The sequence below is a fragment of the Ictidomys tridecemlineatus genome, chromosome 15 (assembly GCF_052094955.1).
Source record: "Ictidomys tridecemlineatus isolate mIctTri1 chromosome 15, mIctTri1.hap1, whole genome shotgun sequence".
Lineage (NCBI taxonomy): Eukaryota > Metazoa > Chordata > Mammalia > Rodentia > Sciuridae > Ictidomys > Ictidomys tridecemlineatus.
In genome coordinates this window covers 45,002,191-45,025,572 of record NC_135491.1, presented here as the reverse complement: position 1 = coordinate 45,025,572, position 23,382 = coordinate 45,002,191, and the positions used below count along the sequence as shown (strand labels likewise).

Here is a 23,382-nt window from a genome sequence, read left to right as displayed (position 1 = left end):
GCACTAAGTTTTTCAGAACAATCTTGCTCAAGCACAGAGTGCTAAGCAGCCCTCATGCAGCTCTGACTGGTATCAGCTCTGGTAGCCCCAATTACCCTGAACTTTGCAGGGTCTAGCAGGTGGTTTGCCTGGACTGGAACCCACTGAATCCAGCAAGAACACTGACAGCCTTGGCTGAAGCTGAAGCCCTGACCACCAGCAGTGCAGTTCTGGGATTTCCATGCTCCCCATTGCAGGGTACCTGGTGGGCAAGGAATAACTCTAGATCCATAATCCTTCAGTGCAGTAGACCCTCACCTGTCTATGGCAAGTGGTGTGCAGCCATCAGAGAGCTATCATCTCCCCACAGGCAGCCAACTTTGGTTACATCACTGAGATGTTCCCCTGGTTTGCCCAGGCTACCCTCTCTGGCCATAGTCTTTGACAGGTGGAATTGTCTTTGGGGGGTTTTGTGATGTTGTTGTTGTTGTTGTTTTGTACTAGGATTAAACTCAAGCACTTTACTACAGAGCTATATGCCCTGTCCCTTTTCACTTTTCATATTGAGTTAAGGTCTCACTAAGTTACTTAGGGCCTTGCTAAATTGCTGAGACTGGCCTCAAACTTAAGTTTCTCCTGCCTCAGCCTCCTGAGTCGTTGGGATTACAGGCATGTACCACCAAGTCTACTGACTGATGGAATTTTTGATGTGACTATAGTTGCCAGACTCAAGAACCAGATGAGTCATATCCCCTTCACACACCACTGTGGTGTGACCATTGTTATCCAGGTCTGCCTGTCTCCTCTAGGCCAGAAACCAAGTGACCCTCTCCAGCCCCTAGTCCAGACCAAAGTACAGATGAAGGGTTATATGATGTGGGGACCTCAGGCATTGCCCTTGAAAACCTCCCAAACTTACCCTTTCTTTTCCTTCCATAATCAGACACAGAAAAGAAGCAATTAGATGTCCACTTCCCAGCTTGACTTCCTGGGAAGCCCTTTTCTCCTTGTGACCAGTTCTGTTATCCACCTCTTGGCCTCCAGATAGATTCAAAGAAGTCTAAAGACAAAAAGATAACCCCTTTGCCCCTTTCCTTTGAAAGACCAAGGCAAGAAATTCCCTCTGGAGCAAGCCATCCAAGCCCCTTCTATTGCTGCACCTGCTCCCCACAAACCTTCAGGGTGGGTGAGAACAAGAGGAGGGGGGGATGCATTCAATTTGCAAACCAGAGGCCAAGTAACTATTTGAGGCAGCCTGCATGGCTCCTCTGTTCTATGTGTTGCTTCCAACATATCTGGACAGGCTTCATCCTAGTCTTTCTGATCATAAACAGTTTATTGCACTCTGCTTCCTAATATCTTTGTTTCCACAGCCGAATCTTCTCGGGTGATGCTCACAGAAGCAAAAGGGCCTTCAAGTTGGAAAATCTTGGGCCATTAGCCGCTATAAGTGGAGTCAAGTGAGTTTGTCTCCACGGTGATGTTTATTTCCCTGCTCCCAGGATGAGACATGAGACGTAGGCTGCTCAGATGCTCCAAAGCAAACAAAGAAATGGATGTGGTAAAAGGTGGATACAAGCTTACAGGAAGTTGAAGGCTCCTTCCAGAAGGACCCGAAGGTGCTTCCCTTTGGGGCAGAAGAGATTAACATGTTTTTGAGCCCTTCCCTCTCTGAAGGCTTTGCCTTTCCTTTGCATTTCTGGGTCTTCAGCCTAGGGAACAAAGGACTGGATCCTCAGGTGAACCCATCTTGTACCTGCCCCCGCTTTCCAAGCCCCTCCTCTCACTTCTGTCCTGCCCACTCCCTCCCTCCTTCCTTTCTGATTTAATGTCTCAGCTCCCACATTTGGAGGTGACTGCTCACAGTGCATCAGCACCCCCCAATCATTTTCAATTCCCCATCCTACTCCTGTGACCCAAATGAAAGAAAGATGTTACATAGCCCTGGACCCAGATCAGCCTGTTGATCTCTGCCCATAGCGCTGGGGCTATGCTGTCCAGTATGGTACCACTAGCAACATGCAGATATTTGACTGTAATTAAAAATTCAGTTTCTTAGCCACATTTGAAATATCTAATAATCATATGTGGCTAGTGGCTACCATATTGGACAGTGAAGTTACAGAATATCATTAGAGAAAGTTCTATTGGACATGCTATATCCCAAGTAGTAATCCCAACTACTCAGAGGTTGAGACAGGAGGATCATAAATCCAAGGCTAGACTGGGCAACTTAGCAAGACCCTATCTCAAAATTTAAAAATTAAAAGGGTTTGGGATATAATTCAGTAATAGAGGACCCTTGGGTTCAATCCCAAGTGCTGAAAAAAAATAAATTATTTAAAAATATTCTTTTACTTAATGCATTCATTATCCCCAATGCCAATCTATCCTTTTCTGCCATCCACACTGGGAATCAGACAGACCTGAACTTAAATCTCTGATTTAAAATTTGGTTGCCAAGCAAACCTGGAATGGCTGAGCCTCCTCATCTGTAAAATGGGAAGAATCATATCAACAGAGGTGGGTTGGATGGGAGGATTAAACAAGGAAATATAAAGTGAGAAGTAATCCCTAACTGGAATTATTATTGTTCTTATTATTGATAAACTATCAAACCTCCCAGGGCCGAGGCTGAGTGTTTATGAGTGATTCAAATGTGTGTACATGGCTGGGGCTGGAAAATGAGAACAGTGACAAAAAACAGCAACTAGGAATGTTGATCTGTCTCCTGGCCTCTTGGGGATATTTCTATTTTTGGGTGCTATTTCCTCACCATATTGATTTTAAATCAATTGTCAAGAGCTTTTCATTGTTTCACAGTCTTTTGAAGCATCTCTCTTTCTGTCTCTCTCTCAAATAGTCCTTAGTTACCACTGGCGACTTCCATCAAAGAGCCAAGCAGTAGGGGTGAGTGGCTAGCCCAGCGGGAGTCAGCTTCAGCCTGCCGTGGGAGATCCACGGAAGCTTCTTGGCATGGTCAGGAACTGGTTGTCATTGCAACCTGGGTCAGCCAGCTCACCACTCTGCGTGCTCTTCTTGTCCAATCCCCATAATGACATAATGAATGGTTTGTCAAAGATCAAATGAGGTTATCAAATCAATACTCATTCCCCTGGGGGTGCCCTCCTGCCTGACATCATGTGACCTGGTTCTGTATCAAACCTTAGTTTATGTTCAGCAAAGTGTTGACCACATGCCTGATCATGTAAAGATCCTATTTAGAAAAATATAAATAAAATAACAAAAAAAGAGAATTGTTACTCAGAACTATGCTATGCACTTAGCAAAAACAGAATAGGATTATTAACACTGCAACAGATAAGATGGTATAAATTAGAGCTTCTATTATATTTTCACCCTTGTTTGATCTGAAGTCTGAAGTTTATTTTCTTTGGGGAAAATATGGCCCATGGTTGGCACCAGAGATCCGTGTTCCTTTCTGGCCAAACCCACTCACTCAGCACTCCCTTAGCACCCTTCACATGACAAGCTGTATGGTGGGCGCCCAGCGTACATAATCAACCTTGGAAACACACATGTGGTGACTTATGTACCACAGAATGCTGGAAAACCGAGGTGCTGCCCCTTCTGGGCAGTGTACCTCTCTCTCTCTTTCAGTGGCACTGCTTATTCTCCATATCCCTTCCTCTTGTCTTCTCGTCATCCAATGGAGTTGCTTCCAGAAGCTCCCACATCCCAGGAGCCAAGAATTCCCTTCAGTAGATGAAGAATCTGGGTCACTTCCCCCACTCCTGTGCTAAACACAGCCACTGATGCTTCATGTGGAACCTTAGAACCAGGAGGCTGGAGGAGAACCACTTGGCAGGCAGGGCTCTGCCCACACCACCCCACCCTCAGCAGCCTTTCAAATAGGGGAGTCTTCCCTCACCAGTTCCAGCCTTGGCTGCAGGGCACTTCAGAGAGTTCAATTCATATTTCTCATGTGCTGAGAATTAATAACCAAGGGTCTGAAGCTAGAGGTTCTGAGTCTGGCCCTCATAAGCATGCTGTCTGAGAAGCGGTGGTAGGAGCCATGAACACTTTCCCACAAACACCATCCCATCAGCTGAGGCCCAGGCCTTTCCTCCACACCGTCTTGGGAGGCAGCTTCTACACCTTTTATTAGAGACCATTTCCTTAAGAACGTGCTTCTTGTTTACTATAGTAGAGTCACCAGGGCAACAGATTTTGGAACATCACAGTCTCTATTGAGCATTCTGGCAGCTGGGCAGAGCTAAAACATTCTATATGGGTTTTTCCTTGTTGTCCCTCAACCATGTTATGATGTGGCTTCTGTGATAATCTCTGTTTTGTGGATGAATGAGTTGGGGTTCATAAATGAAGTTACTTTACCTGGTCACAGCAGAGTCAAGCTCAGCTTGACTTTTTGGCTTGACTGTTAACCATAATGCCATATGCCTCCAGCACATAGAACCAAAGCTCTTCAGACTGTTCCCAGGAATCACACAGGTCTCTGGAGATGCTAATTCCAGAACCATTATGGAGGGGCAATTGAAGCAGGCAGAAGGGAAGGCTTCATGCCCTAGCGGGAGGGTTCAGGATTCAAAGCCCCAAGAGAACATCTTTAGGATGATTGCAATCTGTTGTGTATGTACAGGGTGTAAGGGCATGGCAGTACTCTTGGAATCAGGAGAGAACTAGGAGAGACTGACTTCCCAACAGTCAATGGCCAGGACCAGGAGGGCTAGTCAGCCCTGGCCTTCAATCTGCCATGCTTCTGAATGTGCTGACCCATCATCCCCCACAGCCAGACCCTGGAGGACTCGGAATGAGAGCCCTGCTGCTGTTCTCCTTGATGAAGCAGAAAGAAAGAAGGGACCTTAATAGAGAAAAGACCAAGTCCCAGAAAATGAAAAACCAGATCCTCTGGCATGTGCAAGGAGGGACAGGAAGCTACCCATACATAGTCCTTGGTGTTGTGACTCACAGCAAGTCACATTGGGCTATGTCCACTTCAGTGTGGACTGCCCACCAGCTAGGGAGGCCTTTAGTCTTTTCCTCTCCCCTGGGAACAGCATCCCAGCTTCTCCTTGTTGTTTATCTCATCCACTGCGGGCTCCAGAGCCATCATGTCAGCCTCCATGAATAGCTTCACCTGTGCCAGTCTTTCCTCCATGCTCAGAGCACAGTGCCAAGCTTAGGAAACACCTGTTAGTGGGCAAGCCATGGGGCAGCCCAAAGACCCCTGTCTAAACCTAAAGCAGAGTTCTAGTGAGCAGGAGACAGGAAGAAAGGCTCAACCCAGTTTGCTGGTAACTCCTTACAGAATCCCAAGAAAAGTCTTCAGCCTCCTTGAACCAGGACATAGAATAGGGATGAATTGGCTCTGATACTAACTTGAACTTCACATCTCTGAACCCCTGTTCCCTTAGCTGTAAATTGAGGCAATACCAGTACCTGCTCAGAGGTTGTGAAGATCAATGAGTTAATAACTTTGAAAATGACTGCACAGCCTCTCTGAGGACTAAGTGAATGTTAATGATTCTAACTAAAATCCTATAAACCAGGACTGGGCCATAAAAATGCACAATGGTTAAGAAAATTAGTTCTAGCCAGGTGTAGCAGCTATTACCTGTTATTCCAGTGGCTGGGGAGGCTGAGACAGGAGGATTGTCAGTTCAAAGCCAGAGTCAGCAACTTAGCAAGACCCTATCTAAAAAAAAAAAAAAAAAAAAAAAAACTTTTTAAAACATCTGGGGCTGGGGCTCCATTGCTAAGCACCCCTGGGTTCAATCTCCAGTTCAAAAAAATAAAAATAAAAAAATAAAAATTAATCCTTTCTAGGAATACTCTGACTTTTTAAGCTGAAAGGGACCTCAGAGATTTCACTTCAACCCTCTCTCTAATGCGGGGACTGCCCAGCCAGTGCTGCCCAGCCAGTCTCTCTGACAGCCCCCTCAGCCCCCTCAGCCTCCTCCTGTGTAGCAGATGTACTCTCAGAAGGCAGAAATGCCCCACTCTTCCCTGGAGGTTAAAATAAGGAGACTACATAGGAAGCAATTTGCAGCTATCTCAAATCCATGGTCAAGGGGAAAAATTCCCTCCCTTTCCTCCCCAAATCCTCAGTAGCATCAAACTCCAACAGACCCCTGAGTAGGATAAGGACTTCCTTGCCACCAGTTCTCTCCTGACCAGGGACCTCAATCAGCAGCAGCAACAAATGTCATTTCTCTCCTCTGAGCCCTCTCGTGGCCTCGGCTTCCACACACTTTCCATCCCCTTGTCTTTCCCAATCCCCTGATCCAGCCCATGACGGCTCAAACAAGGACCAGACACAACATCTTTGACTTCCCCAGTTCTGGGCAAGGGGAGATGATTCTGATTCTGTGAGAGCCTCTGCAAAATCAGAATAAACCCCTTCTCTCACCCAAAATAAATTCCACACCTATTGAGGATTTCTGCCACAGTTTAATGATACTGAGGAATTTGTTATCTTAGCATTTTTGGAGGTCGGAAATCTAAAATCAGTTTCATTGACCTAAAATCAAAGTGTCAGTAAGCTTGGTGTTCCTTCTGGAATTTCTAAGGGAGAATCCATTTCTTAGCCTTTTTCTAATTTCTAGAAGCTTCTTTTTTTTTTTTTTTGAGAGAGTGAGAGAGAGAGAGGGAGACAGAGAGAGAAAGAGAATTTTAACACTTATTTATTTTTTCTTAGTTCTCGGCGGACACAACATCTTCGTTTGTATGTGGTGCTGAGGATCGAACCCGGGCCACACGCATGCTAGGCGAGCGCGCTACCGCTTGAGCCACATCCCCAGCCCTCTAGAAGCTTCTTGTATTTCTTGGCTCATGGCTGCTTCTTCCATCTTCAAAGTACATTGCTTCAGCTTTGGCTTCTCTCATCTCCCCTTATCCATCTTTGGCGTTCTTGATTCCTCTTGTAAGAACATTTATGATTACTCTGGACCCACCTAGAAAATCCAGTCTCATCTGATGATCCTTAACTTAATCATATCTGCAATGTTCCTTTTGCCGCATAAAGTAACATATTCATAGGTTCTGGGGGTTGGGGTGTGGACATCTTTTGGGGGCCAATATTTAGCCTAACATAGAGGCAGGCCCTTCCCCCCACAACTGTAGTTTCATCAATCAAGTGTGGAAGAAAACAAATGCCCGCCCCCTCAGACTCTGTGCCGGTCAATTCAGTAGTGCCCTGGAATGTCAGTGGCCCAGGAATGGAGACTGAGGTATGAGTGTCAGGCTCTAGTCCCTGACCAAGCCAGAAAGGATGTGCCCAGGAGGTGATGGAGTTGAGGAAGTAGGGTTTGGACTTGGTTGTTTACTAGCCATGGCTTCCCAGGAGAGCAGGGAGAGTACTGGTGCACAAACATTACGAAGTTGGTCATGAGTTTACTAAGCCCAGTGCCTGACACAGGGAGCAGAAATGCCTAGCAGAGTGGGCCAGGAGGTAGTGAGCTCTGTTCAGGGCTCCTCCCTCTCCCTCATCCTACCTCCATGTAGTCACTGAGTCCTGTCAGTCTCCCTCCTAAACATTACTCAAACCCTCCCTGCACTCCCCTCCATTGCCACAGCTGAACTAGAAGCACCTCTCTCCTCCCCGGCTCATTGCCATGCCTCTTCCTGGCCCCATTGCCTCTGGTCTCCCCATCCCTCACCCCACACTCATACCATCCTGTACTGTCATGCCAAAGCACACCTGTGATCAAATCTGTCCCTTTTGTGGCTACCCCCATCTTTGGGTGGAGGCCCAAGCTCTTTACCTGACTTATTAGTCTCTGCCCACCTCCCTATAAGCTCCAGGCAGTCAGAGCTACAGCAAGTAGGTGGCAGATGGGCAAGGGCAGAGCTGGTGATGTGGGGTGATGTGGATGAAGGAAGGATGGGGGTGAGATATAGATGTGTTGCAGGGGTGGACCTGACTCCAGAGGTCCCTGTGGGCAGATGCTGGTGGGCACAGGTCAGAAGCTACATCTGCCTCCAGTTAGGCACAGGTAGGGTTCAGGCACTAGGCTGTTGGCATTGTCCTGACTCAAATGTGAAATGGCTCTGAGCTTTGGTTATAAGTCTAGAAGGGCAAGAGACGAGTCTTTCCTCTGAAAAGTGATTTTGGCCAAATTCTTTCAGGGATGGGGAAAACCTACCAAGACTGGCTGGGCTGAAGGATGTGACTTGATAAGGGAGTGATTATATGAAGATATATAAAGTGGGCTCAGGGTCCCCGCTAGCTGAGTCACTGCCATGAAGCTTAATTAATGTTTGCAAAGCATTCTAAGGCCTTGGCTGAGAGGCCTCATGTGAGGACCGAATATCCTTATTAATCACTGTGACAGCACCAAGTGGGGTGGCCCACAGGGCAGTTGCTTCTATGTACATAACAATGGATGGTTAAATTGTGATTTTGAAGAGTGGTTCTGATCAGCTGGCTCAAAAACAGCTTAGCTGAAGAAGACAGAGCCACCTAGGAGCCACTTAACCCACTTGGCCCTATTGCCCCATGCATTAAAGAGAGGCGGTAGAATCTCCCTCCCTGCTGCGCAGGGACAATGGAAGCACTGTCCGGTACTGGAGAAGAATCCCTTTAATCCTGGGTCACCTAGGTGTTTGGTCTTACTAAGGCATGCTAATGCTCTGCATCAGGCTGGGGGTCTTTGGGCCAAGTCCCTCTACCTCTCTTAGCTGTAGTTTCCTCGTCTGCAAAGTGGAATAATAGTAATTATGCCTTTTCCCTTATAGGATTGTGACAGAGTGATACATGTACAGGAAAAGGTGTTGGTGCCTACAGTCATGATATCCATATTAAGAACAGTAATAACAATAATGATATCAGTAGTAGAAATAACAACAATAGTAATGATATCAGTAATAAGAATAGCAATAGCAGGACAGGACACTAACCCATGCCAGGTACTCTGCATGGTAGCTACTTTGATCTCTTGTTTGACAGATGAGGGTTCCTGGGAACAAAGTTCCCAATTTCCCACAGTTAGTGAGAGGTGGGGCTCCAAATGCTACATGGGCCCAGACAGTCTACTCCGAAGTCTTCCTCCCCCACCACCCACCCCTGCCCCACTCTCCAATGCTACCTTTATCATTATTGTCATTATACTCATTTGAAGAATCAGGCTTCATTATGATTGTTATCTCATTATCATCATTACATGGAGAAAATGGAAGCTGGGCCCTGGGGCATCTGTGTTCTGTTGGGTGGGGGAGGGACCATGGCTATCTTTGATCCTCCATAGAAAAGAAGAAAGTTATTGTTTTCAAGATGGAAGTGAAATATGTAGGTTTTCTCACTCATCAAAACTCTAGATGTGGGCTGGGGATGTGGCTCAAGTGGTAGCACTCTCGCCTGGCATGCGTGCGGCCCGGGTTCAATCCTCAGCACCACATACAAAGATGTTGTGTCCGCTGAAAACTAAAAAATAAATATTAAAAAAATTAAAAAAAAAACTCTAGATGTGCAAGGAAATGTGTAACAGATTTTTAGGAAAAAACTGTCAATAGATGCTGAAAGAGACTGAAAGTATGGCCTCACTCTGCCCTCTCCTTCAGGCTATGGATTGAGGAGGACATTGGACCCACATCTGCCTGTGGGTGATGGAGCAGAAGATCCCTCGACCAGTATATATGGTCCTCTTGCTCTGGCTGATCCCCCAAAGGAAGGTTTAATATGCTTAGTCTGTGCTCTAGAACTTTGGCCAGTCTGTGGCAGGATCCCAGCTCAAGGGCCATCAACCTTGAGCCTCTTCCTGTTTCATAATGACCCATAGCAGCTCTGGAGAGCTTCCTCCAGACCCACCTCAGACCTCTTCTAAACTATTCCCAGAGAGGTGGGACCCAGCATCCCTCATCTTTTCAAAACTAAATGGCCGAAGCCAGGCATAGTGATGCACACCTGTAATCCCACAGGCTCCAGAGGCTGAGGCAGGAGGATTCACATGTTCAAAGCTAGCCCCAGCAACTTTGGGAGGCCTTAAGCAACTTAGCAAGACCCTGTCTCAAAAAAAAAAAAAATCAGGCTGGGTATATAGCTCAGCAGCTAAGAACCCCTGGGCTCCATCCCTGGTATGAAAAATATATATATACTAAAAGACCAAGCCAGCAAGCCAGATACTTGCTCTGTCCTTTAGCTATACCCCATTTCTTTGCTCTTCTCACTCCTCCTGAGGCCACTTCTACAGGCAGATCATGCTGGGGCCTGTTCTGGATCCATTTTTTACCTTATGCCACCCTCCCTCCATCCTTCCTTAATACTCCTTCTTCCTACCCTTAACCCCCCCCGCCCCATCAACATCCTGTCCTCATACTGTCCCTCTTTCCTCCCCAAAAGGATGCACCCAGCAGGATCATTCTAGACCCAGAATAGGGATGGTGTCCTTGCTCTCTGGACTCTTTGTCGTCCTTAAAAACAAGGAAATCCAGTTTCAGATCTATCTATGGACAATCTCAAGACCATGGTTCACACCCCTCTGACATGTATGAGAGGGCAGAGCAAGGGGCAGAATGACCTTTCCAAGCCACCTCCTTTTGAAATGGGCTTCTCTGCTCTGCTATGGGTTCTGAACTGGTTTTCAAGGTAACATGTGACATACAGGCTGCTGGTGTAGACCACAGAATGCACTGGATCCTCCTAAGCTGCCTGCAGGGGAACATGATGCTAACATGGCTGTTGTTCTTTGCCTTCCCTACTTACATTTCAGGGAACATGTCCCTATCAGGAAAGTGAGTCTCTCACCCATAGAAAGATCTCAGCTCTAAAAAATTTCATGCAATTCTTTTTATAACAGAGGGTTATATTTAAAGTATTCAAAGGCATAGATTTGCATCATCTTAAGTGAAATAACTCATCACCCATCTCTCATCCACAGCCCTTTTCTCATCTTATGAAGGCTCAGTTTACATAAAGAGTTTATGTCTCCTCCAGCCAAGTAAGTGCTCATTTCTCTCATTGGTATTTGATTGCATATCCACCTGCCTAGATCAACTCTCAGCAAAAATTCCCAGTGCCCTTTCTGTTGCCCCATAAGCCTGTGGCAGGCTATAGACCCCTGCGTGGGCATCTTTCTGTCACAATACAGGGAAACTCAGCAGGTCACAAAGTTATCTTGACTGATAGCCAAAACACAACAGGAAGGAAGAAGGGACAAATCCGATCACATGGTAAGGCAGTTTCTTGAGAGAAACATGATTTTATAGACAATTGTTATGAATGTCTGCCATATTTTGAGCATTTAGTACTTAAGGGGCACTAAGCATATGCTTATTATATTTATCTTCAAAGTAATCCTGTGGTGCATGCATCAGGCCCACTCCTTGGCTGAATAAACTATGGCTTAGAGAAGTTATGTCTTGGCAAATGTCCAGAGCTGGTTATGGGTGGACAGGCCTGCGTGACACCACACCTCCACAGCTGCATGTGTGTTTACTCATTCATACCCAACCTCATTCCACACAGGGGTTGAGAAGCTCAGAGCAACTGTGTGATAAAGTGAAAAAAAGCCAGAAACCACAGCAAGGAAGGCAGCTCAGCAAACTCAGAAGGTGCCAGGGTCTTTGTCCAGCACCATACAGTCCTCCAAGGCCTAGGCTCCAAGCTTCTGAGCAGCAAAAGCAAAGAAAGACTGATCTCTTCCCCAGTTGTTGGTGTTTGTAGCATAAAACAAATCGAAACCAAAACAAACCAAAGCCTAAAACCGTAGTTTTTCCTAAGTCCAAAAACAAACAAATGCCTCCCAGGCAGCCTCTTAGGGAAGCTTGAATGTAACAAAAGAGTAGACTAGAACAATTGAGTTGGTCCCACCTGGTCAGAGGAGCTGGAAACACCTGAGCAGCCCCAGCACAGCTTTGCCAGATTGGCTCTGGAAGGGGAAAGGGTGGGTCAGCCCAGCCTTGGTCAGCTGAGCCCTGGCGGCTGGCCACAGACTAGGATTCTTGAGTGTGTGCAGGTTTGTTGGTGAATGCAAGGAAGGGAAAAAGGAGGGGTTGGGGAAAGGAAGAAAGAGACCCAGCTCAGAGCCAAGACAGCCCCTCAGAGTTTCCCTAAGTGGAAGTCAAGCGACCTGGCCTCACTATTCTCTCCCCATTTGCCAGGCATTGGCCACAGACCAACCACAGGAGGGGGCTTAACCTGAGTGAACATAGCTGTGAAATATTCCAAAGAGCCTTTGGGTACAGCATGCATGACTGAGCGCCCAGCACCTTCCAGCCACACAGCTCAGAGGGAACTGGCGTCCTGCAATGACAGGCCTCCCACTTGGGCTTGGACAAAGCCCTAGGACCAGTCAAGTTGCCCCTAGAATATACGGCACATTGCCTGTGCTCGGTACACCGCAGACAGAGCCCGAAGCCCCAGTACTATTCCTTTTAGTATGATCAAGCCTGAAAACTGTTGAACACCAACCTGAGGCACACCTACCTACATACACAACTTCAGAAATAAAAGCCCCATAAACCGCCTGGCTTTTGCAGTATTATCACTTCCTGGTGAGTCTGCCAAGATAAACTGTTTGCTAAGCATACAAGGCCGAGGCAGAATTAGGGGACGAATTGGGTGGTGCTATTAATAGGAAACCTGCCAAGGTGAGGAGCAGATGATAATGGCCTTAGACTTGGACTTTGTAAAGTTTGCTTGTGTCGACTGGATGAGAGGCTCAGGAAGGATTAGGGACAACCCCTCCTTGGGGCAGCTGCAATGGCCTGAGGAGGGAAGCAAGGTGGGTGCAATGTGGGCCTGGGTCAGCTCAGAGTCTGAGGCCCCAGGGATGGGGAGATGAGAGGGACTGGCTGAGGACAAGGGAGAATTCAGGGGGCCTAGGAGGCACAGAGCAGGAAAAAGGGTCTGGTTCTGAGCTATGCCCTGTGACAATGTTTGTTCCTTGCAAAGAGCTCTCCCTGACCTGTCCAGCAGGAAGTGGCTGGCACATGCATGGTCACCAGGCACAGTGGCCACAGCAGCTTGTTACTTTCCTTAATAGAGTCTGGTCCGAGTCCCCCAGGAGGCAGAATCCATAGCTCCATTCAGATTCCTTGTGGTTTTGCCAGGTCTCACCTCGCTGCCTTGCAGGGAAGATGTTATCAGTTTGTATCTGATGCAATGAACTCTTTAAACAGCTACCCTAATGGATAATCAATCATTTCAGAGATTTAATACTAAATCAGGCTGTTGGACACATTTGGGGGCTAGAGTCATTTGTATCTAAGCCAAAAACTGCCCTTTCTCTTTTACGTTGTGAAGCTGAGCATGTTACATTAAATATTTAATGGTCTAGACAGGCCTCAGTGACCACCCCACCCCACAGTGTTGAAGAAAACAAGTTTGAAGGTAAGCGATCCAAAACTCTACAAATTATATGTGAAGTTACATATCTTTTCATTTGAAGAGCATAAGGGATAGTAAGATAAATCTCATGTTGATAAAATAAGCATCCACTATATTTTTTGATTAAAATAATACAAACACAGCAGTCATGATTACCCTTTCCAGGTTACTGAGGTCCCGACAGGGAGAAAATTTAAGACATAGGATAAAGTTCCCGACAGATCTTCTGGAAACTCCCTGGAAGCCCTCTCTGAACCTTCTGTCCAAGAAAACAGACCATCTGCAAAGTTGCAGAATTGGCTCAAACCTCTGCTAGGGCCTTGAACTGATCAGGCAGGATCACATTTGACCCACTGCAGGTTAACTCAGTGACCAGTCAACCTCAAAGACCTCCCTGCTGCCTGACCTCTCAGGCTCCTGTCTCAGGACCTCTATTTCTTGCTCTCCTAACAACCTGGCTGCCCACTCCTTGGGCTGTCGACAGGGTTCATTGTCAGGAATTTCAGGAGCTTCTTCCTGGCCCTCTTTAGGTCTCTGCACTCTTCCTGTGGGATTTCATCCACCCTCTAGATTTCAGTTACTGGCCACTTTTTCTTTTCTTTTCTTTTCTCTTTTGTACTGAGAATTGAACCCAGGGGCACTCAACCACTGAGCCACAATCCCAACTCCTTTTATATTTTATTTTGAGACAGGGTCTTGCTAAGTTGTTTAGGACCTCACTAAGTCGCTGAGGCTGGCCTCAAACTTGTACTCCTCCTGCCTCAGCTTCCTGACTCTGGATTACAGGCGTGTGCCACTGCGCCTAGCTGCTGGCCACTTTTCAATCTCTGGCTTGACCCTCTCCCTAACTCTGTATGTTAGGAGGTCCCCTGCTCTCATGGCCTGGCCCCACCTGAATGTCTCTCAGGTACCTTAACAGCTATCTGCCCACCTCTGACACCCAAACGCACACCACCTTCCACCTCAGAGTGAGGCCGCCCCATCCACCCAACTACTCAGACCAGAGGCCTGAGACCTCCCGGTAGGCCTGTCCTCTCTGGCCTTCAAAATCACACCAGTAATTAGTCCATCACTCCTCCAAATGTGTTATCTACATGCTGCCACTCCATCCCTGGGTGACCAAAGCAACTTTCTACCTGGACCTGCTGACTCTGAGCCTTCCTCTTGATACCCATGTGACCTTTACAGATCACAAATCAGACACGTCACTTGATTTGATGTCTGCAGGATCTGCTACCAGCTTCCCTCATATTATGCCACATACCTCCCCTGGTGGCCAGGCCCAAAGCCAGTGCTTTACTCTACAGGTCTTTATACATGCCATTCCTTCTGTTCCTACCTGTGCACAAATTAGAAAACAAAGTCCAGCTCCCCTCTGTGGGGCTTGAAGGACCCCCAGGCCAAGAGATTCCCCTGCCAGAAAACCAGGCTGCCAGACCCAGCATCAGGTCTGACTTGATCTCCCAAACCCCCTCCTCTACCCACCAGTGGGTGGCTCATGTTGGAGAGACCAGGCTGGCCCACACCACAGGTGTCTGCACACACCTGAGCATGTGCGAAGCCTGGATTTGCTGAAGTAGAGGGGACAGCCACTCCTTATCTTCCCAAAGACACTCTGAAAGATTTTATCCAAGTTCTTAAGCATTTTCAAAATACTCTCTTGTCCTCCCATCACTCGCTCAGCTTCACAAAAGCAGTTAAATTACCAAGTGCCCTTTTAAAATGTCCTTGTGATGGGGATCTCACAGTGACTTGTTTATCTCCCAGCAGCAAGGACTTCACAGGTCACCCAAGTCCATGCACAGCAGAGCCCTATCAGAGTCTGGGAATGTAGTCAGGTGGTCAAGGTGCGGAAGCGGGCCAGAGCAGGGACTCCAGGGTGGAGCTGCTAGTGCCCTCCTGGCAGGCCACGCCAGACTTCATCTGTCTACCTCTGAGGTGGAAAGTCAAGGGTGGGAAGGTGGGGAAAGTTCAGAGTCCACCTGCCTGGACCTTGCCAGGTGGCACACTAGGCCCTTCAGAAGAGCTCTGAGATGGGGAGTGTGCCCAATTTTCAAATGAGGAAAAGGCGGCTCAGGAGGTGAGGATACTGAGGATTCTCGCTCAGAGTTTTACACTTGGTGTGTCGCAGCTGGTGAGGATTCTGAGCCAGGGCTCCAGTCTGTACAGATGGTGCTCTACCCATTAAAAGTCACTTGCTTTGGGTCCTTGAACCCAAAAACAAGAATTTAACACACATAGGGGTAAGTACAGAGGGGATTATTATGAGCTATTTCCAAAGGAGGATTAAAGCCTTTTTCGGATCCATCCTAATGCACGGCCATGTTCTGCGACCAGCCTGGAGTTTTCTGAGTCCACTTATCTTTTTATAGTTTGACCTTTACACAGGAAAAACCTCAATGATTTTCCACTGTTTTGAATAAACTGAAATGAATGTGTTTTTCTGAGTGATTAAAGAATGAAAAACAGCCTGTTACCATCAAGTCCCCCCAGGAGTCATTTCCCCTGGAGGATGCTGGGACAAAACTGCTTTCCAGGTCAGCCCACGCCTTCCTCATGATAGGGAATCTTGCAGGACTAGTCCCTGCACCCCTCAGAATGTCCAAAGCTGTGGAGGCCAGGGAAGGAACAGCGGGCCCCACAGTTAGCTGATGGGACAGTGACCACCATCCCCACTACTCCAGAGAGCATCACACAAACTCAGGCCCTGTGGATCCAGCAAGGTCTTGTTTACCTGTTATAAAAAAGCAGGTATTCTGCCAGGTAGAGTGCCACTTATACGTGTAAATCAGCTGCTCAGGAAGCTGAGGTTGGAGGGTCACTTGGGGCCAGCCTGGGCAAATGGTAGGATCCTGCCTCAAAATAAGCAAATAATAAAAAGAGCAGGTATTTCTCACAGGCACCAGGGACTAGCGGAAGTCGAGGGTGAAATGAGAAAAGCATTAGCAATGTAAGCTGATGCTGGGCACGGTGGCGCATGCCTGTGATCCCAGCAACTTGGGAGACTGAGGCAGGAGAATCACCAGTTCAAAGCCAGCCTCAGCAATTTAGCAAGGCCCTAAGCAACTTAGCGAGAGCCTGTCTCTAGATAAAATATAAAAAAGGACTGGGGATGTGGTTCAATGGTTAAGCACCCCTGCGTTCAATTTCTGGACCAAAAAAAAAAAAGCAATATAAGCTGAGATACCCTCCTTCAATTCTCTGCAAATCTGTCTCCTTTCCTGTGAACTGTAAAGGTGATGGTTCTTGTAGGATTGTTAGAAGGTTAATAAGTTTAAGATGGTATGTATGTAATAGGTGCTCAATAGATGTGCATCCATCTCCTCTTCAAAAGCCGAACTTTTAAAAGCATGACTTCTTGACATAAAACTCAGAGCTTACATGGTTCTGCCTTCTAAAGCAGCAGAGATGGGATATTATTTTACAGTGTCTGGATGACTCAGGGATCCTCCTTACAAAAATATGGGAATCATGGAATGTCAGTTTGAGTGGGAGCTGGGAGCCTGGCCAGGCCAATTCCTTACTCGGATGATTTTGCATATTTGAGACTGACAGAGCCCCTTACCTTGTGGTTTTTATCTTGGTTTTGATTTAAAAAAAAAATCAAACAATGACTCTGAGTTAAATAAAGCAGGCAGGCGGTGAGTGAGGCCTCTCCTTTCAAAGCGAGCGTCTTGGCTAGAGTCGGGGGTGCTGTGGCAGCCATCTTGACTCTTCAGAGCTGCCTTCTGCTTTCTCCTAGACTCAGATATTTTGGGAGGTGGATGTGGCTGGAGAAATCCTGACCTTTTCTATGTTTGGTGTTAGGTGGTTGGGTCACTTATGGGTCTCAGGGATTGTCATGCTGGCCTGTGAGCTTCCTCGCAGGAACTGGCCATGTATGTTGGCCCTGGTCATTGGGCCAGGGTATGCTCAGGGCTCCTAATGGGCTGCTAGGGGTGTACCTCAACAGTTCTCTCCAGCCACTCATTCCCTATTGTCTGCACATCATGCCCTCCCCTCCTAGTCTTTTCCCAGGAAGTGTCCCAGGCTCATCTGACTGGGCACAGCTCGGCCCGGCAACGGCCTCTGTCTCTCTGGCCTCATACACTGCACATTCCTCCTCCTCCTTCAATCTCTAGATGGTTCTAGATTCAGGCCCTCCGCTTTGGCACCATCTCTGGCTAGTTTTTCTTCTCAGAAAATGCCTTTGGCCACTCAGACTTCCTAATGCACCGACCCTCTTGCCTCTGTGGCTGTCCTGGTCCAGTCCCACATTTCTGGCTGCCTGCTGCCTTTTCAAACTCTTCAGATCACAGAGTGCATCTGCTTCCCCCATGTTCTTCTTTCTAGTCCTCTCAGCCACCCTGTCTCAAAACACCCCATCCCAGCCTCTCCCCTCTGGCTCGAGGGATGGCCGATTCTTGATGGTCCAAACTTCTGAATTCCTCGTGTGTATCATTTCTGGGGCCTCCTCCTAGCTCTCAGCACTTTGTGGTGGCCCTACCCATTGTCCTGGGATCCCCAGAGTATCATACCACTTTCCCTCAGTGCCACCAGGGCAAGACAGGAAGGGCATCAGGAGTTCCATTTGAAAGAATAAAACACCAAGGTAAAGCATGGGGCTTGCTTTATCCACCTGGCTTGCTGATCTAGGCCTCCCTTTGACTCTTTCATCATTATCCTCAATCACCTTCCCCTGCCTGGCCTCCAGTCCTGTGGGCAGACCAGCTGGTCCAGCTCAAGCCCAGTTCTCCCCCAGCCCCCTTTCCCTTCCAACCCTTACTCCTCCCTGTTACCCATGCCTGCAGGAATCCCACGCTTAAAGCCTGCTGGGAGATAGGCCAGCATTGTCACTGACGGTCCTCCCCACTGCTTCACCAAAGCCTGGCCACCACCCACCAGGGTCCCAACCCAGCCACCTAAGCAGAGCCCAGAACACATCAGAAGGGCCACCATAGGTCACAATCATACCCACTGACCCAACACTTCATACCCACTGATCCAACACTTCATACCCACCTGGCTCTACTGAGCAGGTCCACTGAGGTGCTCGCCATGGTAAAAAGGCTGGTAGATTTTATTGTGGTCATCAAGAGCTTTTAAAATGCCCCCACTCACTTGTAAATGATGTTTGTTATTTTGTGGATATTTTTCCTGATCTTAGTTCGTGAGCTCTTATCATCCAACACTAACTGAGGTGTGACCAGGACTAGGCAGATACCCACTTCCTGGAGTTCTCAACCTAGGAGAGACAGAGCCATGGTCGAGTTCTTCAGGTGCAAAATGTCACAGCCATTGCCTGGGAAGACCAGAGAAATAGAGCACAGCCGGTGCCTGAGGGCAGGCTAGACACAGACAACTGCCTAGGTCTAGGTCAGGCGGTGACTAGCTCCCACAGCAATAATCCATTCCTTCAGCCATAAACCCATGAGCAGCGGCCATCCAGCTTCACCCAGATCCTGGTGGGCATGTCTCTCCTCATTGCCCAGGCTTTTCCTCTTGTCAAAAATTCCAAAATTGATCTTTTCTAAATATTTTTAAAATCTCCCCCATTTCCCCTATAGCTGCCCTACCTCTCTTTATGAATTCGCAAATAATTAAATAACAATGAATTGGCATACTTTGTCCATCTTAGTAGTTGGAGTTATGTAATTGGTTATGTTTCCCCTTTTACCTTGGATTCCAGGAAAGCTCAAAGATAAATTTGGAGCGTGGTCATGGACATGAGATTGTCCATTGAGGTTAGAAAACTTATATTCTCTTTTCTGAATGGGTTCCAATTTCCCATTTCTATTTTAATAATTTCACTGTCATACCTATTGTTATAAGCTTCCACTAAGCCTTTATTGATAAAAGGAGGAGAGTCAGTGAAGTCGCTTTCAAAAAAGAAATACTCTCAGACTTTCAAGAGAGGTTATTGATTATTTAAATTATCCCTTTCCAAAGAAAATAGCTTTAATTTATGCTCATGAGCAGGGTTGTCTGCCCTCCATGATGCTTCCTCAGACATGAATTTTGTAAATTGATGGGGACAGTTCTTATTGCATGTGTTTGGTTTTCCCTAAATACCCTTAGCTACCTACATGTAAATCAATGCATCTTGCCAAGCTACACTTATGGTTAAGCAATAATTATAATGTGCCTGGACAGAGACCTCAAATGTTCATTTCAAGAGATGCGAATCCCTTTTAATATTCTCCTGGTCATACTTCTGCCCCATTTCTGGACCCCACCCGGCCCCCATCTTACTGAGTAGTAATCTGAAGACCACATTCCTGAGCGAGCAGCCTGGAATTTTAGAAGATTCCCCCGGGCAAGCATTAAGTGCTCGGCCTCCACCACCGGGCACCCCCCTGCCCCGATGTGATGCTAAGAGCGACTCTTATTCCATCCAGCTGATTGTGTTCAGCAAATGTTTGTAAATGTCGGTGGCTGTGTCTCCGCTACGCTACGGTGAGCTTCCACCCCCCTGAAACTGTGTTTTCTGAATCTTTTGTGTCTCCTAATGGGGCCTGGAACATTTTGCACATGATAAGGAACTCAAATAAAATGAACAATAAACGTCCCCAACCAGCTAGGGCTTTTTACGAGGCTCTGAATGAAAACCCTGAACCGCATCCACGTCTGATAAAGGCGAACATCTGGAGATGCCAATGGCAGATGCCCAATTATGCTGAGCCTGATGAATGGCCGGGGAGTTATTTGGAGCTCAGCGGCATCACTCAGCTTTGTCGCCTGCTACTGCAGACAACAGGTTTCCCCTTCTCAGGGCACAGCCCTGGCCTAGAGAGGGCTAGGAATGATTGCGCATCCCCCCACCAGCTCCATCCATCCCAACTGGCCACCACCAAGGGCCCGCCCCATGGATGAGGACCTGGATTGAGTTTATTTTCTCATTCACTTTTCCATTTCACAGAAATCTACTTTCTCCAAGAAAGTGTTAATTATACCATAGACACCATCAAATGGTGTCTAGAGATTACTAAATGTTCAGGAGGTTGACATGTATATTGTCTCAAGTAGTTCCATGATTTATTATCTAATTTAGATAAATGGCAAATAGTGATATCATAATAGCCCCCTTTTATTCTGGTTTATGCCTCGTTGTCTCTGGGTGTAGAATAAGAAATGAATCATCCAACAGGCCCCAGGAGAAGACAGGCAGACTGGGGGAGAGCATCTGCTCTTAGCATCAGGCCCCGGGGGTTCAAATCCCAGCGTGCTGCTGACGGAGGACAAAAGCAGTGAATGCTAAGGGCTCCTACCACAGGGGCAGGGTTGAGGATTAAGTGAGCTAAACCGCTTGGCCCTCTGTCCAGCAGGAAGAAGGGGCTCCACTGGTGTTAGTTGTCACTAAGTCTTGGGTCGAGGACACGCACTGACTCTGAATGTTCACTCCTGGGGAAGCCCAGCTGAGTTAGGGACATGCGGCCACATCAGCCTCCAACCTGTCCCCAGTGAGGAGGGTCATGAAGCAAGGGTTCCCTGTGCATGGGCAGCACCTGTGATGTGCCATCCTGGGCTAAGCTGGCATTCCCACAGCCTCTGCCATGACAGCTCACATTGCTGAAGAGGAGAAGGGCTTTCAGGCTACAAATTTTACCCCAAGAAGTCACCATTCTCACCTGGGTACAGGCAGGCTCATGATGGCCAGCCAGCCAAAATTGTCCTGTGCATCTCTCTTAATGAAACCCGGCAAGGAAGCCACCAGAGTTCCGTGAACAGGGTAATCCAGGCCAGCAGATCATGACTGCAGCCATGAGACCCAAGGCTGTGAGCCCTTACCCTCACCAAAACACCTTTCTGGGTGAAGAAACTCTGCTGTCTCCACCCAGGAGTAGGTCTCCACCCGCAATCCCCCAAACCTATAGGTCCCAGAGGGCAAATTCCACCAGTGACAAATCCCAAAGTTAAAAATCCAACCAGCAGAAGAGGAAAATCCCATTCTCTGAGAGTTACCAAATAACTGGGTAATAGCCAATTTCTACCCCAGCAGGATCCTCGGGCCGGCAAGTCTGGACACATGTGACTGGGTTGCCAAGAACAAGGTCCCCACATGGCATTAAAAGTCACTGGAGTAGGTCTTTCAGGCACCAGTACCTTTTTATTTTTATTCTGGATCAAAGCTTCTTTCCCACGGCAGCATTTTAGACTATGGCTGTACCCCCAGGTACCGTACTGGGCTGGGCTGCAAAGGTGACAGCCTCTGGGACTAGTGCCTCCAGGTGTGTGTGGGGGGGGGGGGGCAGGGGCACAGAAGGACCTTGACATGTCCTTTCCCTCCTGCTTATCAAAGTTACTTTCCAGAACCTCCCTGTGTCCCAGCCCCTGCCGACCCACCCTCACAGTTTCTACTGAAGCCAGAAACATGGCTGTAGTCCTGTCCAGCACCCCAGCCATGCTGCAGCCTGGCATTCCCTGCCAGATAAAGTGCATGGGCACTGTGAGCTCCTCTCCTCCAGGGCCTTGGCCCTGTGGCTCCTGTGTTTGTGGTCACCCCTTAGTCACAGGCCCTGAGGACAGTGGGGATCTGCTCCCCTCTGGTTCAGGGAGACCCATCCGAGTCTTCTTTGGGGCCTGGACTGGGAAGTGAACTGGGTAAAACCATGTACAAGCAGCCAAACCTCAGCAAATCCATTCTAATTCACTTCATTTAAAACTTTTGTTTTCCATGAAGGATTAGGCAAGGAAAGAATTTAATCACAGTAAATCCACTTCCAAAATAGTTACAGATCCCATGATCAGGAGTAATGATTAGAAGAAAAAACTAAAAAAGCCCTGGATGTGGAGGTCTCATGTTGGGTACTTAATTGATCAAACCAGGCTTCCTGACACCAAGAAGCAGCCTGCTTGCTGGGCTGGGCCACCGTCTTCAGTACCCCCAGGCTGAGTGAAGACAGGGAGAGCAGACAGGTTGCTGCTCTTTACACAGAGGTCAGTTCTGACCTCCAGTGGATTCGCACTGGTCTCTGCTCTGAGCCAGGCACTGTTCTGGGTGCCATGCATCAACAGTGAAGGAAACAGACGGAACCCCTATCTCCATGATGTTCCAATGGAAGAAGAAAGACAATAGAGAGATGCATAATGTACTAAGTGGGTTTGGGGAATAAAAAAATGGATCAGGGATGGATATAGAGAGCAACAGAGAGGGAATTATTTGTATAGGGTGTTCAGGAAAGGGTATTCCAAGGAGGAGACTTTTGATCAGGGACCTGAATAAAGGAGTGAGCCACATGGACAACTGAGAACAGAGCATTACAGTAGGAGCAAAGGCACTGGGGTCTGGGAGCATGGTGCTTTGTGTGCTGTGCCCTGACGCAGCCTCTACAAATCCACTTTATAGACTCCAGAGCTCTGATGACTAGCTCATCATCATTACAGGAACAAAATCTCTCCAGCAAGCCAGCAGAGCCCAGCCCACAAGCCCTTCTCGCCCTTCTCAGCATCTTCCCAGAAGCCTCCTAGCTCAGCACACACTGGTTTCCCAGGGGAATGTCACTCCAGTTGGGAGTGACATTCCCAACTCTGATGCCAGCATCCAGTCAGGAAAGGCTCTGACCAGCCGACGCCACAACCCTTAGTCAAAATACCCGCCTGGGGATACAACCAGTCACCACCACTCAGACCACCAGAGGACACCCTGCTCCTTCCACCACTGGCGCGAAGGTGTCCCCTGCTCCAGTGAGGCCTGTTCCACAGGACTCCTCCAGCTGGTGCCAGCATGAAAAGCCTGGCTGCATCATGACTCTGGCCTAGAACGTGTCCTCCCGCTATTACCCAGGTACATGTCACAGAGCCCATCTCAGGCCGGTGATGCTTCTGGGACTATATATCTCACACCATCCCCATTATTGGGGAAGGCAGAACCACTACAGCATGCTGAACCAGGAACTCATTCTAGAAAGTAGACTTATCAGTTATAAGAGGAGCTGGAGGAACAAGAAGCCAAAGGGTGGGCTTGGTGGACAGCCCTGGGGAGTGCAGGAGAGCTTGCTGGGAGGCCTGGAGGGCAGTATGTCCCTGGAGGGAGGCTGGGTGGAGTCTGGGGAAGCTGTTGCCTCTCTGTGGCTCCCACCTCTGTGAGTCTGCAGGGAAGTGTCTGGTGTAGGCCTGGC

At 47.9% G+C, this 23,382-nt stretch overlaps 1 protein-coding gene across 2 annotated transcripts in view; it reads left to right on the top strand.

Moving 5' to 3' along the window:
- Smpd3 (sphingomyelin phosphodiesterase 3) overlaps positions 1-23,382 on the top strand; it is an 84,487-nt gene that overhangs the window by 18,031 nt on the left and 43,074 nt on the right. Inside the window, exon 1 of one of the 2 annotated variants that reach the window (XM_078032576.1) lies at positions 10,836-10,895. The exons of the other annotated variant lie outside the window; for it this stretch is intronic. The gene's annotated coding sequence lies outside the window, so the exon portion shown is untranslated. Of the gene's footprint in view, positions 1-10,835; positions 10,896-23,382 lie in introns of those variants that run through there. 2 annotated transcript variants of the gene reach the window in all.